We start from the raw sequence: 12,620 nt of genomic DNA, 5'->3' as shown, positions 1-12,620 counted from the left end.
GGTGGGGAGAGAAAAGGGAAGGACTGCTAATGGGAGTGGGGTTTCTTTTTGGAGTAAGAAAATGTTTGAAAACTAGATAGTTGTGATGGTTATACAACCTGGTGAATATACTAAAAAAAGAAAAAAACACCACGGGATTGTACTCTTTAAAAGAGCAAATGTTGTGGTATGTGAAAGAGATCTCAAACAAACTGTTAAAAAAAAGATTTTGTCTAATTTGAGGGTGAACTGAAGCCAGACCTAGGCTTCCTGACTCTTCCTTTCAGTTTCCATCCTTCCTAAAATAAAAAAATTAAAACAACAACAAAAATTATAATAGACAACGTGACAAAGGAATAGTGGGGTATATTTGAGAAATTGGGACAGTCCAGAGAATCTTTCGGCCAACAGTTTGCACCTGCCTTGGTGGTGCAGCCAGGAAGGAGTTACGTGTGGGGTGGGTAAATAACTTTAAAATTCAATTTTCACCATTGGGGAAATGGTGCGCAGGGGACAGCAGGGCAGAGCTGGCCAGTGTCCTGCACCGATTCACAGCCCCCAGACCTTGGATGGGCCTTCAGTGTCCTTCAGTGCAACCTCATATCCTTGGGCAGGACACACACCCAGCCCCTATGAGATGAAATCCTAAGTTAGGAAGCAAGACTGCTATCTTAGTCGGCTCAGGCTGCCCTAAAAAAAATGCTGTTGATGAGGTGGTTTAAACAACAAATATTTATTTCTCAGTGTCCTAGAGGCTAGAAGTCCAAGATCAAGGTGCTAGCATGGTTGAGTTCTCGGGCAAGCCCTATTCCTGGTTTCCTCATATGGTGGAGGAGAGAGGGAGAGAAGCAGCAAGCTCTCTCCTCTGTTTCTGATTATAAGGGCACTGATCCCATTCATGAGGGTTCCACCCTCATGGCCTGATTACCTCCCCAAGGCCTCACCTCCAAATGCCATCACCTTGGGGATTAGGGCTTCAACTTGGGGAATGAGGGAGTCACAAACAGTCTATAGCAATTGCTTTTTTTTTTTTTTTTAAGACCTTATTTATTTCAGAGAGAGAGAATGCGTATGCAGGCATGAGCAGGGAAGGGCTAGAGGAAGAAGTAGACTTCCCACCAAGCAGGGAGCCCAATGCGGGGCTTGATCCTGGGACCCTGAGATCATGAGCTGAGCTGAAGGCAGACACTTAAACGCCACCCAGGCACCCCCCGCCCCAGCCCAGCTACTGAAAACTTTACTGGGAGCTAGCTGGTCCTAGAGGAAGCAGGGTGAAAATCCATTCCATCATTGATAACTCTGAGAGCAATTATATCCCAGCGTTCCAAATTAGGTGAGGGCCCAGAAAGTGGGGAAGCCAGGGTTCAGTGTACCTCTGTGCCTCTGGAATCCATCAAGGTTTGTGGCTAGGCTCTCTGGTCATTGGCCCCCAGCCTGGTACATATTCCAGTGTTGGTTTTGCGGGCAGCTCACTACATACCATATATAGACACCAGCATGGAGAGGCTGGACTGCTTTTTATCACCTTGAATAAACCAAGGAAGGGAAGAACATGAGTCTTCATGGGCAGATGTCTCTTAGCAGAAACCACTGTGGTAGGTGGAACTCGGATGGCCCCCAAGATTCTTGCCCCTGGTGTACATAGTTGTATCATTTCTTCCCCTTGAGTGTGGCTCTGTGAATATGGAAATGTCACGTATGGCCCTCCCATGATTAGGTTGAGGAGATAGAATAGCTGCTCTTTTAATTGTTACATTATATAAGACTCTGACTTAGCCAACTGGAGAGCCACCTCACTGAGTCTTTAGGGACTGGCTCCATGCAGGGAAAGACTTCCACTAATCAACCTAGCATGAAAGCTTGAGGCCTTCTCATATCTTTTCTGGGCATCATGCATCTCCCCTGGTGTGTGTCTGTGTGTGTGTGTTCCCCAATTCTGCAGTACACATGTCTTAGTTTTCCTATGGTCTCACACCTGCTTCTTCTGGTGTATTCCTCTGCCTAAACTGTCCCCAGCCACCTACCAGACTGCTGTCTTCCTGCAGCTATCCCAAGGTTTGCGATCTGCGAGTGTCCTTACTGCCTCCAACCTGATTTCCAGACTATTGCCACCATTCCCATCATCACCGAGGCAGGCGATGCAGAAACCGGGCCCTGGGTCAGCTTTCAGACAAGCCAGAACACTGCAATCAAGCCCCACTGTTTTCCTTCCTTCCTGGGTCTCTATAGACCTCTAACTGATGCGTAAGTACGTGTAAAGCTATTTTGATCAGCATGTTTTGTTTATTCAGTGTTTTTAAGGATAGTAAGGGCCTGTAGATTCCGAGTCTGCCATTTATTGATGTCACTCTGGTTTAAGGTTAAACTTTCAAAATTATTTTTCTTATTGGCATGGTTGGCCTTTTGGAATTCTTGTCATCTATACAAAGGTTTTTCACTTTTGAGTGAGATGATTTCTATCTCACTAATTTGTAGGACTTATTTATTAAATGAATTAATTATTTATATAGCTGCTTTTTAACAATTATGAGTGATTCACATATCTTCTCAACTGTGTGGCTCATCATTTCTGTTTTTGTGGTGTTTTGTAATCATAGACACTTTTAATGTAATTGGTTATATATATTTTTTGTAGTTGGTTATATTTAAATATATACTTATTGTCATATTTTTGTGTCTGTTTTGAGAAATTCTCTATGTACATTCTTTTTTTTTTCTTTTAAAGATTTTATTTCTTTATTTGACAGAGAGACAGCGAGATCAGGAACACAAGCAGGGGGAGTGGGAGAGGGAGAAGCAGGCTTCCCGCCGAGCAGGGAGCCCGATGCGGGGCTCGATCACAGGACCCTGGGATCATGACCTGAGCCGAAGGCAGATGGCCAACGACTGAGCCACCCAGGCGCCCCTGCCATATGATTTTTTAAAAGATTTTATATGCTTACCTATTTTAGGGGGAGAGAGAGAGAGCGAGAGAGAGCGACATGGGAGGGGCAGAGGGAGAAGGAGAGAGAGAATCTCAAGCCAACTCTGAGCTGAGCGTAGAAGCAGAGTCCAACAGGGAGGCCCAATCCCATGACCCGGAGATCACAACCCCAGCCAAAACCAAGAGTCAGACACTCAACAGACTGAGCCACCCAGGTGCCCCCCATATGATTTTTAAAGATATTTTCTTGAGGGCCGCCTGCCTGGCTTGGTCGGCAGAGCATGTGACTCTTTTTTTTTTTTTAAGATTTTATTTATTTTTTGACAGAGACACAGCGAGAGAGGGAACACAAGCAGGGGGAGTGGGGGAGGAAGAAGCAGGCTTCCCGGGGACCAGGGAACCCGATGCGGGGCTTGATCCCAGGACCCTGGGATCATGACCTGAGCCGAAGGCAGACGCTTAACAACTGAGACACCCAGGCACCCCAGCATGTGACTCTTGATCTCAGGGTTGTAAGTTTGAGCCCCATGTTGTGTGTAGAGATTACTTTAAAAAAAATTAGGGGCGCCTGGGTGGCTCACTCAGTTAAGCATCTGCCTTTCAGCTCAGGTCATGATCCCAGGGTCCTGGGATCCTGCCTCATGTTGCGCTCCCTGCCCAGTGGGCAGTCTGCTTTTCCTTCTCCCTTTGCCCCTACCCCTGCTCATGCTCTCTCTCACACACGTGCTTTCTCTCAAATAAAATCTTTAAAAAATAAAATAAAATTGTTAGTACTCGCTTCGACAGCACATATACTAAAATTGGTGTGATACGGGTTAGATTAAGATGGCCCCTGCACAAGGATGACACACAAATTCATGAAGTATTCCATATTTTTTTGTAATTTCTAGAATTATATAGATGAATTATCTGTTTGGTTTTGTGTAGGCACCACTTTTGTTTTACCTTTGTCTTAGCTGCATGAAATAAAATTCTTAAAGGTTTGAAAAAAATAAAATCTTTAAGAAAATATTTCTCAAATTCCTAAACATGGTTGGATTATTATAATTATGACGATTTTTTTCTATCCCCTCACTAAAATCAAGCTGTTTAGTACAATTCATAGTCATTTTGTGTTGCAACAGAATTGTCACCAAATGACTAATTGATATGTCCAGGATGGATTCTTTAGTCAGTGTTTGAAATTTACTTTTTTTTTTTAAAGATTTTATTTATTTAACAGAGACAGCCTGAGCAGGAGGAGCTGCAGGCAGAGGGAGAGGAAGATGGGGATGGGGAGGGAAAGGGAGAAGCAGGCTTCCAGCTGAGCAAGGAACTCCATGCTTCCTCATCAGCCTTTTCTTTCTTTTTAAAAAGATTTTATTTCTTTATTTGTCAGAGAGAGAGAGAGCACAAGCACAAGCAGGGGGAGTGGCAGGCAGAGGGAGAAGCAAGCTCCCCACTGTGCAAGAAGCCCAACTTGGGACTCCATCCCAGGACCCTGGGATCATGACCTGAGCTGAAGGGCGACACTTAAGTGACTGAGCCGCCCAGCTGCCCTGAAATTTACTTTTTCTGTTTTAGATAACAATGAAATTGATATTTTGTGACTTTTATTTTCCTTGTTTATTGCAAAATTCTACTGGCTTGATTTTTATTTTTACTTGAGTATTCCCTCTGAGATTTTCATCTAGATAGGCTTTATTTAGGAAACAAAATTAAGAAATTTACCAATATATTTAATTTATTTTAGTCCTCTTTCCTTTACTTGGCTATAATCTAGCATCAACTTTATGTTGAGAAATGAGTTATTTTAGTTTTTTTTATTTTGTTATTGACATGATATTCTGACTCTGGTGTATTTATTTGACTTGATTAAACCCCCACAAACCCATCACCTTGCCTTCAAAAAATCCTGATAGTTTTGTTTGTTTAGGCGCCTTCCATACTTGCCAGAACCATTGCCCTTTTTCCTGCTTTTTTTCTTACCACTTTCTGCTGATCATACAGCATATTGCAATCATGACATTGCTTATGATAAAAGTGCTAAGTATTCAATTGAAATAAATTTATTTTGTTAAAGTTTACACCTTAGTGCTTTTGATATTAGTTTTAATGGAAAGGTTTTTTGTTTTAATTAGTGCTTAAAAGTAATGCAATACAGGGGCATCTGCATGGCTCAGTCTGTTGGGTGTCTGCCTTTGGCTTGGGTCATGATCCCGGGTTTGTGGGATTGATCCCCACATCAGGCTCCCTGCTGCTCCCCCTGCGTGTTCTCTCTCTCTATCTGTCTCTCTGTCAAATAAATAACAAATTAGTTTAAAAAGTAATGCAACAGGGCGCCTGGGTGGCTCAGTCGGTTGGGCGACTGCCTTCGGCTCAGGTCATGATCCTGGAGTCCCGGGATCGAGTCCCGTATCGGGCTCCCTGCTCAGCAGGGAGTCTGCTTCTCCCTCTGACCCCCCCCCATGTGCTCTCTCTCTCTCTCAAATAAATAAATAAAATCTTAAAAAAAAAAAAAGTAATGCAACACAGTATTTAGTAGGCAGCTTTTGTAAATTATCCTCCAGAAAATGAAATTCATTTTCAGAACTTATTGTCAGCCATTGGCACTTTGAAGAATTGAATTTATTTATTTGAAGGGGGGGAGGAGTAGAGGGAGAAGGACAAGGCAACTTAGAGCTGAGCACAGAGTCCCCCCGCAGGACTCTATCCAAGGGCCCTGAGATCATGACCTGAGCCAAAATTAAGAGTCAGATGCTTAACTGACTGAGCCACCCAGGTGCCCCTGAATAGCATTTTAAAACAATATATTAGGTGACATGGATGCTATGAATAACATGTCTAAAATTTCTTACCTTTAATAAACTCAATGACAATGCTATTCCTACATGAAAGAGTTGTTTCTTCTCAGGGAGAGTCTTATGCTTAATGCTTAATCTTAACTAGGATTTGCTGGTCTTAATTTTAAGTCTTTCAATTAGATGTGTTAATGTTCTTCACAGGTTCAAAGTTTTCGTGAAGAAATTGTCTCCATTGAATGGTACTCTATTACTCAGGAACATGGAATCTTTTAATGGAAAAACAGAATGATCAGCTCTAAAAACTTTCCAATGCAAGAATCCCCAAATTACCCATTGTGCACCAACAACATCACTACTGGAATTTCTCCAAGATCTTCACTTCTTTCACCATCCAAGGTACTTCTCCAGAGACATTTCTGCCACCATCTCTGTATCACTACATAGTCATAATTAATAACCATCTTTAAAACTTTTTTAATGAGGTGTAATTGAGGACGCCTGCGTGGCTCAGTTGGGTAAGCGTCTGCCTTCGGCGCAGGTCATGATCCCAGGGTCCTGGGATTGAGTCCCGCATCGGGCTCCTTGCTCAGTGGGGAGCCTGCTTCTCCCTCTGCCTGCCGTTCCCTCTGCTTGTATTCTCTTTCTCTGTCTCTCTGACAAATAAATAAAATCTTTTTAAAAATTGAGGTATAAATGACATATAACATTATATTAGTTTCAGGTGTATAGCATGATTCCATATTTGTATACATTGTGAAATGACTACAGTAACTCTAGTTAATATCCATCACCTTACACAGTTACAAAAATTAATAGCTTTCTATAATTTGCATTTTACAACTGTTTTTCTGAGATATCAGTTCTTCATGCAGAGTACTCCCTGTAATCACAGGAAATGATAACCACTTTTCAGTAATGAGATGAGATCATGGATTTAAGCTACTCCTACATTTTGGGATTCAGAGCACCCTTTGCATGCATGCTCCACCTGTGAACACTGCAGACATTGTCCTGTATCAAAATAGTATTTCTTTCATTTTTCTATTTTTGAGATCAATGTCAGTTCTTAAAGGAAGGGAATATAAGGACAATGAATAAGAGATGTGAATGGGGGGCGCCTGGGTGGCTGAGTCGTTAAGCGTCTGCCTTGGCTCAGGTCATGATCCCGGGGTCCTGGGATCGAGCCCCACATCGGGCTCCCTGCTCTGCGGGAAGCCTGCTTCTCCCTCTCCCACTCCCCCCTGCTTGTGTTCTCGCTCTCTGTCAAATAAATAAATAAAATCTAAAAAAAAAGAGATGTGAATGGATAAAAGGTCACCCAATTGCACATCACAGGTTATACAGATCCATATTTGTACTCTTGCTTCAGGGTAGCACATCCTCCTCCATCTTTCTTGTCACGCCCCTATCTGGAGTATTTTTCTTGTCTCTGAACATACACAGTTCAGTTCCTAAAACTGGCCCTAATTCTTCAGAGCGCATGCATTTGAGTTACTATACGGTAATTTTTATTCGTTTCCTCTACCAGTGGACACATTTTGTGACTAACTGGAAAATTTTGTGCACTTGGATCTGTAGCCTTTGGGAGCATCCGAAAGAATATGTTTAGCTTCTGAGAGCATGTTGAGCTTCATGGACTCTAAAATAACATATCTCCACATATGTGCTCAGTTGCAGCCAGACTCTCCAGAAATCTAAGTACGGCCTCTTTAAGAAGGAGCTAAGCCCCTCCTCCGTCCTGGCACCTAGAGTCGCCATTTCCCAGAGTTCCTCGCGGCGCAGTTCGGCCTTTTGGATTGGAGGTGAGGTGTGAGCGCTCTTACGCGCGCCTGTGGCTCTGTGAGAACTACATTGTCCGGAAAGCTGTGCGATGAGGGGCGGGACGCAGGAAAAAAAATCGGCGTTTCCGGCTGAGACATAAAACGTCCGGGCGGGACTTCCGGCATCTTTCTAGTAGTCCGTCGTTTTGGCTTCCTTGAAGTCCTGTCAGTCTGGTCTGGGATTCGGAGCGCTGGCTGGGGGCCGAGGTGACGGGACGGAGAGGGCGCGAGGGGAGGCGCTGTCCCCGCCGCACGGATTCGGGCTTTGGCTGGCGACGCCGCCCGGGCTGCCCCGCGGCGGGGCCGGGGCCTTGATCGCCGGCCCGGGCGCCCGCTCCGCCACAGGCTCCGATGGCGGCGGCCGCGCGCAGGGAGCCGGCTCCGGTAAGCGCTCGTCCCCCCACCCAGACCCCCGCGGCCCAGGCCCCGGCGTCCGGGACAGGCGGGCGGCGGCGGGCGGGGGCCCCGTGCGGGAGCGGGCTCCGGGCCGAGGGCGGCCGGGGCCGAGGCTGGAGCGGGGCTGAGGCGGGAGGATTCTGCCCTCGGGGGACAGAGAGCGTGAGGCGGAGTGACGCCCGGACTGCGGGCCGAGGTGAGGTGCGGTACCTTCAGGTCTAGAGGCCTCCAGAGGCCAAGGAGCGTTTTCCCAAAGGAGGGACACGATCTCCATTAGGGTTTCAAGACTCCCCCAGGGAGTTCAAAGGAAGAGCAGATTGGAGGAGGGAGAGGAGCGCTCTGAGGTCCCTGCTGGTAAGAGGCCCCACTGAGCGCTGAGGCCCAGGGGTGAGACAGCTAGCCTTGGGTCACCTGGCGCCAGGGCTAGGAAGGGGAACTCAGTAAGTTCTGCTATTTGTATAAACTCCTGAAACCTTTATTACGATGTTAATGAACCTATTCATCACCCCCATATTTACTTCATGCCCTTTTATAATCTCTTTTCTTCTGCTCTCCAGTTACCTATTGATTTAGCTTCCTTTACGGTAGTTTTTCCCTAAAATTTTATGATTGAAATCATAGTGTTTACTCTTTTTCCTGTGAGTACCCTCATGCAGCGTATTCATTTTGAGATTCATTAATGTTGTTTCTATGAGTAGTTCGTGCTTTTTTTTTTTTTTTTTAAGATTTTATTTATTTATTCGACAGAGAGAGAGACAGCGAGAGAGGGAACACGAGCAGGGGGAGTGGGAGAGGGAGAAGCAGGCTCCCGGCCGAGCAGGGAGCCCGATGCAGGGCTCGATCCCAGGACCCTGGGATCATGACCTGAGCCGAAGGCAGACGCTTAACCGACTGAGCCACCCAGGCGCCCCCATGCTTTTTATATTGCTGAAAAATATGGTGTTCTGTGGATATACCATTATGTGTTTGTTTGTTAATCTGCTTATGGACATTTGAGTTGTTTCCAGTTTTTGGCTATTGAAAATACTGCTACACAGATTTTAATGCAGTTTTTCATATGCGTGTTACTTAGCTTGTGTTAATATCTTGGGTTCCAATGCCTGAATCACAGGGTAGATGAATATGTAACTTTTTAAGAAACCTCAAACTGTGATCTAAAATGGTTGTTGCCTTTTGTATTCCTACCAGCAATGTATGAGTTGAAGTTTTTCCATATCCCAACCAATAGTAGGTATGGGTATTCTTCTAAAATTTTAACCCTTTTAAGTAAATGTGTAGCAGTATCTCACTGTGGTTTCGGTTGCATTTCTCTGATATTTCACCATGTTGAGCATTTTTTTCCCTTTATTTGCCACCTGTAGGTCTTCTTTGGTAAAATGTCTATTCATATCTTCTGCTTTTGTTTTGTTTTGTTTTGTGTAATCTCTATCCCCAACATGGGGCTTGAACTCAGAACCCCAAGATCAAGAGTCACATGTTCCATCAACTGAGCCAGCCAGGCACTCCATCTCTTGCTTATGTTTTAAATGAATTTTGGCTATTTCTCTTTTTGTTAGCAAATAAGAGAGTGAAACAACAAACATTTATGTTAAAAATTTCATTCATTCTTGGGCGTCTGGGTGGCTCAGTTGGTTAAGCAACTGCCTTCGGCTCAGGTCATGATCCTGGAGTCCCGGGATCGAGTCCCGCATCGGGCTCCCTGCTCGGCGGGGAGTCTGCTTCTCCCTCTGACCCTCCCCCCTCTCATGTGCTCTCTCTCATTCTCTCTCTCTCTCAAATAAATAAATAAAATCTTTAAAAAAAATTTTTTTTCATTCATTCTTCAGTGGTGTGACTTGTTTGCTGTTAGCCGTTATTGTTTTTGAATACCGGGAGAATATTTCCAAAATGTTCTTTGTGCTATACACAATTCAGTGACCACAAATAGCACATACTTTTAAGTTTTATCTGCATTACTAATATGTTCTCCATCACTTTCTTAGGTATAGATATTCAATACAGTAAATCAAGCTGCGATTTGTAGTGTTTGTTTTTCAGTCCTCCTGGTGTGAATACTACCAGCATGACCAATTTTAGAACTTCAGTGGAAGGGCAATTGGGAAAATAGAATTGGGAAGCAGTAGCACAGCTGTGTTCTGTCTCTACCATATGACAGAAGAGCTCCAATTAACACGAGAACATAAAAATAGTAAAAGGTAGTATAATGGGGGTGCCTGGGTGGCTCAGTCGTTAAGCATCTGCCTTCGGCTCAGGTCATGATCCCAGGGTCCTGGGATTGAGCCCCGCATCGGGCTCCCTGCTCCACGGGGAGCCTGCTTCTCTCTCTCCCACTCCCCCTGCTTGTGTTCCTGCTCTTGCTCTCTCTCTGTCAAATAAATAAATAAAATCTTTAAAAAAAAAAAAAAGGTAGTATAATGATTAGGAAGTCAGAAGTTTTTATATTTGATTTTAAAACAGTGGAGGTATATGGACTTAAACGGCACATACTTAAAATGTACATTTTGATGTTTTGATTCATGCTTACACCCTGAAACCAAACGTTTCCTCCTGCCTTTTAAAATTCATCCTTCTCCACATATAAAATTGCTGATACAGTGACATTAGTCTATCTTTTGTTACGGCTACTTTCAAATATATGTGTAGGGAGACAGCGCTATTACAAATGTATGTCTGACAAACCCAAGAATGAGTCCATGGGATTATCTGTAGGACAGGGCGGTTGGGTTCATGTTGAGGATGAGGCTGCTTAGCAGTATTGGCCGACTGAAGATGACAGAATGGGGGAGATCTCACAAGATGAAGGGCAAAATCATGAGATATGACACAAAGAGAACAAGCAGGATCTACACCTCATTCCTCTGCAAACAACTTTCAGCAGCAATTGGTGACACATGAGTGCTATGTTGAGTGTTATGTCCACGTCCCTGAAAATCCAACTGCAACAGAGTTGCTGTTGTTCAGAGATTAAGAATGTGCCTACCTCGGGCGCCTGGGTGGCTCAGTTGGTTAAGCGACTGCCTTCGGCTCAGGTCATGATCCCGGAATCCTGGGATCGAATCCCACATCGGGCTCCCGGCTCAGCGGGGAGCCTGCTTCTCCCTCTGACCCTCCCCCCTCTCATGCTGTTTCTCTCTCTCTCTCAAATAAATAAATAAAATCTTAAAAAAAAAAAAAAATGTGCCTACCTCATGACACAAATGTATACGCCAATGTCTACAACACTGCAGATGGACCAGTATGAAAAAGCACTGAGATGTGGAGTCCAGAGAGGTGAGGATTATCCTTGAGCTAAAAGAGTGAAGAGACAAGTAGTAGAGTTGACAAGGTGGGGAAGTGTGAAGAACGGGTAAAGGCAAAAATGAGGTGTGGGTGCCCCTGTGATTGGCACCAAAAGATGAGCAAATAGGTCTCTGGTATGATTTGTACATAGCCCTGGTGTCATGCCCTCCCCCAGGTGATGCAGGCTATGTTTGAATTTGCCTTGCTTCACTTGGATTCCTTTCCATCCTGCGAACCTCTCCACACCTCCTTAATGAGCAACTACACAGAACCTAGAGGATTCAAATACTAAGGTAAAGACAGGACAGATAAGCAGCTCTCACTGAACAAAATTAACTCAGCACATGACAGACCACAAAAAGGGAAACTAAATATTACAGAAAGAACCTGAAGAATAGCCCATGGTCACATAAATAATGAACCAAGTCAGAGATGGCAATTTCTGGCACAAGGAAGAAGGAAGAAATGTTAGCTAGAGGAACAAAGTAGAACGTAGGGTAGCTTGGACCTAGAAAATTCACCTGGTGATGGAGAAGGCAAGCAAGATGGAATACGTGACTGCAAGTCTTCTGATTCTGGATCCATACCTTCCAGGCTAGGATAACAGGTGTCGGGCCTACTCAAGGAAGGAGAGGGCAGTGTTCACACCCCAGCCCTACCAACCATAGCACCTATTCAGGGAACCGGGAAGGAAGCAGTGCCCAGGGTCCTGATGTGGAAAGGGCTGACACGCCAGTGGATAAAGGAGAAGAGCAGAGACTAGCTCATGGTACAGGCGTCTCTGAGCCTCAGCAAGGAGACCCCATTCTTCCCAGGAAAAGCAGTACACAGCCACATCCTTAAAGGTCACACTGACCTGTCATGATTGGGAGAAATGAAACCACAAATAGCCACTTTCCCAAAGACCTATAGTCCATTCTCACATATGCCTATCCTATGCCCATCCTCCCAATTCCCCAACTCAAGAGTAAAAACGATGGGCTTGGTGCTAGTGGTGCTGTTGTCTCCTTATGGGGGCCTTTAATTACTAGGCCCAGCTATCAGCAATAAGAAGCAGGCAGCAGATATCTAAACTGTGAACCTGGCATAGAGGCATTGAACACCCCTGCCAGGCAATTTCCCTGGTATGGACAACGTCATGTAAGCCCCAGTACCAGGACCCTGGGACCCTCAGACATACTGTCTCTCCATGTCTACATCACTCTAGACCGCACATCCCTCACATCTCCCATACCACAGCTCTGCCCATGCCCACCACCACCTCACCATTCCTCTACTTAAGAATCTGCCTGGCCTCCACACATGTTCAAGTATTTTCATCACCTCCTTTTCACTTCACTGTTGAGGGTGGGATTCCTACTTAGAGTTATGGGAATGGCCAGACACACAAGAATACTGGACAGAGGCGACTACCAGCATCTTATTAACCATACATATTCA

At 44.8% G+C, this 12,620-nt stretch overlaps 1 non-coding gene across 1 annotated transcript; it reads left to right on the top strand.

Moving 5' to 3' along the window:
* Nucleotides 1-3,672: 3,672 nt before the first annotated feature.
* On the top strand, nucleotides 3,673-3,779 carry LOC123856295 (U6 spliceosomal RNA). The gene has a single exon (XR_006793698.1). It is a non-coding gene; the product is annotated as a U6 spliceosomal RNA (small nuclear RNA).
* Nucleotides 3,780-12,620: the final 8,841 nt, after the last annotated feature.

Source organism: Mirounga angustirostris, unplaced genomic scaffold, assembly GCF_029215605.1.
Source record: "Mirounga angustirostris isolate CCGP_5_RB_7025 unplaced genomic scaffold, mMirAng1.0.hap1 SCAF_16, whole genome shotgun sequence".
NCBI classification, from domain to species: Eukaryota; Metazoa; Chordata; class Mammalia; order Carnivora; family Phocidae; genus Mirounga; species Mirounga angustirostris.
Note: the sequence above shows the minus strand (reverse complement) of the source record. Positions and strands in the feature narration are given on the sequence as shown.